Source organism: Nematolebias whitei, chromosome 21, assembly GCF_014905685.2.
Source record: "Nematolebias whitei isolate Nwh7 chromosome 21, NemWhi1, whole genome shotgun sequence".
In the NCBI taxonomy this organism is placed as follows: domain Eukaryota; kingdom Metazoa; phylum Chordata; class Actinopteri; order Cyprinodontiformes; family Rivulidae; genus Nematolebias; species Nematolebias whitei.
The window spans coordinates 1,618,320-1,625,009 of NC_056518.1; positions in this window are offsets into that span (position 1 = coordinate 1,618,320).

The following is a 6,690-nucleotide window of genomic DNA, read 5'->3' on the forward strand; positions in this document are numbered from 1 at the left end:
ATAAGGTCCTTAAGGTCAAATCCTGACCTTAGGCCTAGTTCACTACATAAGTAAAACTATAAATTACACTGTTATTTTATTTTGTATTACAGGACATGCACTCAAAGATGACAGTGTCAAGAGCAATAGCGCTGCTGAAGAATGTGGTGAGGAACTTCTCCCACAGTTGGAAGAAGAAGGCAGCAATGACTGAAGCACAGAGGGAGATCAAACTTCCTGAACACAGCCTCATCACTGAATGCACAACAAGATGGGAATCCAAAGAAATGACGATAGCCAGAGTGCTAGAACGGCTCAAAGCCATTTCTCAGGTATTGTCAGGTGAGCGATATGCATGCTCCCTCATCCCAACCTGGCAAGATACTGAGTGCTTGGATTCTATTCACAGGCACTGCATCCTCTCCTGGACTTTACAGATGCTCTCTCTGGAGAAGAGTATGGTAAATGGACTGTACTTATATAGCGCCTTTCTATCTTATGAAGACACTCAAAGCTCTTTACAACAATCTGTGCCTCATTTACCCATTCATACAGCTCTCTACTAGATATGTACAAAGATAATGGAACAAATCTTTCTAAAGAGACTAATCAGAGCTTTATCACATTCATACACCGATGGGACACACATCGGAGGCTATGAGGGGTTCAGTGTCTTGCCCAGAGACACTTCGACATGTGACTGCTGGTGGATTCAAACCCCCAACTCTTGCATTGGAGGACGACTGCTCTAACCACTCAGCCACAGCTGCCCTCTCCTGTCTGAAACCAGTTCTTCACCTTCTGGCCACATCAGTCCTGGCTGAATACCAAGAGGACATCGACCTGACAAAGTCAACTTCCGGTAAGATGGCGCCCGTGTACATGGCTTGCAATCCACCTCTGATGATGGTGTTCGGATTATTTATGTTTTCTTCATTTTTTTATCTGGGACATAAACTCGCTGCTGGTGTATGACCATCTTAAGCGCAGAGGTGACAGGACCTTCTCTGTAGCAGGACCAAGACTTTGGAACGAGTTACCTCTGTTTGTCAGACAGGCCCCCTCCCTCTCGGTTTTCAAGTCCCGTTCAAAAACTCACCACTATTCAGTAGTTTTCAACACCAGATGATCTGTGTTTTGATCCTGTATGCTCCACACTGGTTTGTTGTCATTATCTGCATCGTTTTTATGTCTATATTCTGATTTACTTCATTTTGTATTTTGCTTTGTGTGTTACCTGTTGTTCTGTCTGTACAGCACTTTGTTTGGCCTTGTAGCTGTTTTAAGTGCTTTATAAATAAAGTGGTATGGCATGGTAAGTTGAATGTTAACTGTAAAAGTTTGGCTGAAGTGAACAGAGTAACACAGAAGGAGTGACACAGGGTGGTGAAACTTACGACAGAATGTTCCAGAGAAGGACAACACCTTTATTATGCAATGTCTGTTAGAACTAAATGTTCCAAAAAGTTAGTATGTATGACAGCTTAAAGGAACAATGAGAGGGTTACAGCAGATGGTTACACTCAGGAAGGCTGGTCTGAAGAATGGACATGTCCAGACGTGTCCCTAGTTAGAAGCTATAAATATGGCTCACACTCACAGTTCTAGGATGAATAGTTCTGGGAGCTGAAGGAAGTAGGACATGTTACGTTATTTCTTAGACTGGTCCTATGGATTTGATCTGCTCAGAGACGGGATTATAATGAAATTATGACCTGGTTCTGACTGGGTTAAACTGGGCCAGCAGCTCTCAAGAGAGTCTCCCTGGGATTCAATATTAGTCAAATAGTTTTAATCTGCTTGCCACATCACGTAGAAAGGCTGTGAGCACCGTTTCATATTTTTCCCAACACGTCAGTCCACATAAGATCCCTGAGATCACACTTAGCCACGCCCCCTCATACACTGACAGGTTGAGCTCCCCCTTCTGCGAAAGGTGGAGTCTAGGACCCTATAAATTAATAATGACACGAGACATCGGGGTTCTTCTTCCGGGTCCGTGGCGTCACAGACTGTAGAGTCCAGCGCTGTGAATTGTAATCTTTTACTGCCTTTTTCTAATATAATTGATCAAACTTAATTGACGTTTACTTGATTTATTGATTAGTATAGTTGCCACTTCTGAGGGTGGTCCGAGCCGGGGGTAAAGACGTGGGCTGGAGTGGGTTTCCGGATCCGGTGGCCCGCAGCCAGCTCCCGTCTTTAACAGTTGGTGCCGTGTTCTGGTCTTCGGTTTTAGAAGTGGTAGCTCAATTTTTATTATTATTTAATGGTGACACAGCGGCAGGTGAACGGAGTCAGAGCAGACTGAACAAGCTGGCTATTATCATCTCAAGGTAAGCAGGAAACCTGTTACATCGAATTTCTGCGTGTCCAATAAGGACCGTCAGGCTGCTCTATTTTCGGTCCGGTGTACGCAGTTTAGTGAACTAAAAGGCAGTGGAACATTACAGTATAATACGGGATTTTTATTTTATTTATCGGACGTAAAGTTTATATACGAGACGTTTTCTCGCCGGGACGCGCATGGGAACGGACTGGAAACGTTAGCAACTTGCTAACCGGAAGTGGTCCGACAGCGTTATGAACACGCCAAACGCTATTTTTCCCTGAAAATAAGAATCGTCCGGTTGATTTAAAAGCCTGCACATGAACTTTCGTTTGATTTTAGATTAAATTAAACAAATGGCGTGACTGGCGGTTTAAAGCCCCGCGTGAAAATTATATCGTCATTTCTGCTGACGGTAAGATCTTTACGGGAAGCGTGCGCAGTCCGAAGATGTTTTGGGTGTCACTGCCCGCCGCTGTTTACTAGAAACGCGTTAATATGTGAACGTCGGGAAAACGTTAAGAGGTGTGGGTCATTCTGACAGTTCGAAGAAGCTCTACTGGGTTTTGGGTGCCTGTGGGGAGCCTTGCTAACTCTCTGAAAGAAGTTGTCGGCCCGGGGATCCTGTTTGATGATAGTCCCCTCTAGGTCTGCATATGGACGCAGACTGGTCAAAGAGCACAACAATATACGACATGTTGAATATGGCAGTGCTTATTGAAACGGGAGGATCTTTTAAAATATACACCTATAATACAAGGTATGCAGTCCAAGAGAGACATGCGGAAGTCCAGTGGAGACGTGTACAAGTCCAGGAGAGATCTGTAGAACATTGTGAAGTCATTAGTAGTAATACGGTCAGGCTAGTTATTAGAATAGGCAGTTGAGGGACATTTTAGAAGTTTTGTTTTTAAAGAAAAAGACGTATAATGTGTTGTATATGTTCGTAGCCTCGGAGTGCTGATAAAAATGTAGCGTATGTGTGCGTTGTCGTTGTGGTTAAGCTAACACTGACTTCTATAGTCAAAACAAAAGGAAAATCAACGTCTCATTGTTATCTTGGACCAAGGTTATAAGAAATGGGTGACTGGCCACCAGATGGCTCTTTAGGAGCCTGTATTGAGGCTGGGAAAAACAAGCTTCGTAGATCTCACTCCCTTCAGGAGTCTAAACAACAAATTAAAACATTTGATGAATGGGCAGAAAAGCTTACTGTTGAAGGTGTTTTGGGAGATTTGAGAGGCCCTGCACCAGATATTGTACAGCAGGATTGTTATCTGACTACGTTAAGGAATCGTCTATCACGGGCACGTATAAGATCCGACGGTGCAGGGTGGCTGACAAGGGGCAAAGCCCTTAAAGAGACAATGCGGGCACAAGATTTCTTGAAACTCACCACATTTTATTTCGGTAATTTTTTTCAGACCCAACAGAACAAACTGAAGTATGCTGTTCAGGTGATTAAAGCATCAAGCTTGGATGAAACTGATGAAACAGGTGATCCTACCCACATGGGGACTGGTGAGATAAACCAACCTCTCTGCACAAAATCTATACCTACAACACACACTCTAAATCTTGGGGACCATGACAGGCCCTATAAGGAGGTGAATGCTTTGTTACGAGTAGCTGAATCCCACCCTGAGCGTAGACTACAAACATCGAACAGCAAACATGAAGAGGTTAACCCCGGTGAACGTGTCGCTCTCCAAATGCCCGTGCTGCGGATGGGGGAAGGTGAAAAAACTCTTGACACTGAGGGAGACAGGGCGGAAATGAAGGAGAAAGACAGAGATGAAGCAACAGATGAGGTGAGGGGTGAAGGACCGGACATAGTGACAGGCGACCTGCTTAGTTTGGGTGTAGAGCCCGGCCTGAGCAATACCATTACAAATGGGGGGGAGAAGATACAGGGTGGGACTGCACAGATGAAACTGGTGCAGGAATTACCAAGCCTGATGCCTTTAATAGCTACATTAGTAAACCACATAGAGAGACAAGATCAGAGACATCATGAAGAGATGTGTTTGTTCACAACTGTAAACCAGAAACTGGTTAAAGAGCAGCTGGCAGACAGGAGAGAGAAAACTAAGAAAAAGAAGAAAAAATGCAGGAAACATGAAATGAACCGGATGACAGCTGTTGGCCCACCACTAGAAACTGAAGGAGTTTTCCAAATGAAGCAGATAACTTACCATTGTGCATCATACGGGGTGGAGTTCGAAGTGGAAACAGGGAGATCAGGTGTGGAGGACAAATGTCATTAGGACAGTATTACTGTTGGACATGTGGGAAGGCTGGATATCTGGCCAGAAACTGCAGAAGTATGCAGGGCCCAAACATGTACCAGAATTAGCTATCGAGCAGAGGTTTTTACACGACAGGGGTTTAAAGATTTTTAATAAGATGTTTTTTCACAGATTTGGTGCCAAAAAGAAATAATAAATAAAAGTTGCTCTGTGTATTTATTAACCATTTTTTGACAGGTTGTCCAGACCCATCCTGGTGCCGGATTAAAAATGTTAAATTTTAGTTTTTAGCTAATCTTCTTTCATCCCCCATCTTTCTCTTTGCTCTATGAATGATGATTTTTGCTGACTAACTACTTTTTCTCTAAAATTTCAGCTTCGTCGATTTAATTTAAATGCCTGTATATAAGCTGTTGTTTGTTTGTCGATGACATGTGAAGGATCCGACGTGGTTCAGTTCAAACTGGCAGCCCAGACAGAATACAGAAATCTCAGCACTCAAGTTAATGTGAGTAGATGAACACACAAAGACCTTCTCTCTGAAGATATGGTATGGTATGGTATGGTATAAAGTTTATTCATTTTAAAAAAGTACAAAACAATTCCATAACAATATAAAAAAAGATACAAGAGATTTAAAATGAAAGGCAGCAGAAAGATGAAAAAATCTTATTATATCTGCCCCTTTTTTCAAACAATTATTTCAATCATAATAATTTTCAAGTAACAGAACAAAATGAATAACTCTTTCTAATTTTTCTAATTCTAATACAAAACACACACTAAGATAATGCGACAGGTCAAAGATGTTTTTCATTTATCACAGTTTCATGTGTGTGGATCATACTGTGGTTATGTCTGAGCAGAGACAGACTGGAGCTTTCACCCAGATTAACAGGACGAATACCAATGTCGTCTGACCTTGTTTAAATTTTTATTTTCTTGCAAGATTTTGAATTATTACAGGTTAAGGTAAGTTACAAGATGAGGGAACTCGGAACACGTCTGAGATTAAACCAACCAGGGTAGAAGTATTTGGAGAATATTGTGATAAATGTATTAGTAGATTAGAAACAGTTTTAATGACATATTTCTATACAAGTTGAGTGTCCTTGGCAGAGAACACTCTTTACACATCATTTATTTACCAAAAGTATTAAGCTGTAAAGACAAACAGTAATAAATCTAAGGTGTTGACTGAAAAACATTAACATGATAAATACACTAGTGGAATAAAACATTTCTTATGAGAGTCCCTTAAAGAAAGAAGGATGATTGAAGATGGAGAAATCTATTCCAGATTAGAGAAAATATTCTAAATGATTAATGGGGAAGAGAAATGATCTAACTTGATATGAATGTTATTTGAACATCTAGTAAACAAAAAAAAAAAAGAATGTTATGGTATAATGATATGATGAATAAGATTGACATATCTAATAAGTATTAGACATATGATAATTTTTAAGTATTAGACATATGGTAATTTTCATTATTGACTGTGCTGTCAACTAGAACAGGGATAACCATGATATTTGTGCCTTTGTTATCTGTAGGATGAGAGAGTTTGCAGGCCGTCATGACATGAACCATCATGATTTAACCTTACATTATTAGATTGGATCATGTGTGCATGATTAATCTTCCATGGTACATTTTTATCTGTGTAAATACAAGATCATTTTTTGCTGTTTTTACTTGTGTTTCTGATTTTTATAATATTTATCTTCTAATTTAATTGTTTTTGTTATTGACATACATGTGAAATGATCAATGCTATGAATTTTCATCTGAGGTAAAATGTTGAGGTGTTTCTTATTTTTATTAAATAAAATTGCAGGGTCTGTTGGAGGTGATGACAGCTCTCATCTGGACTCAGGAGGGGAGGAGAGTAGTAAATTTATCTTTAAACATTTGAATAATTCATTAAAAGTTATATAAATAAATAACATGTATACTATCATGTAAAGCAACACTGATTAACACATGCATGTTAGGTTTCGAGGTGCGGGGCGTCCTTAGCAAAGATAGGCCTCCTTGGCTGAGGACGTCTGGTGACCTACAAAGGTATTTGCCTGGTTAAATTGCAAACACACACATGTGCACACACACACACCCACACACACACACACA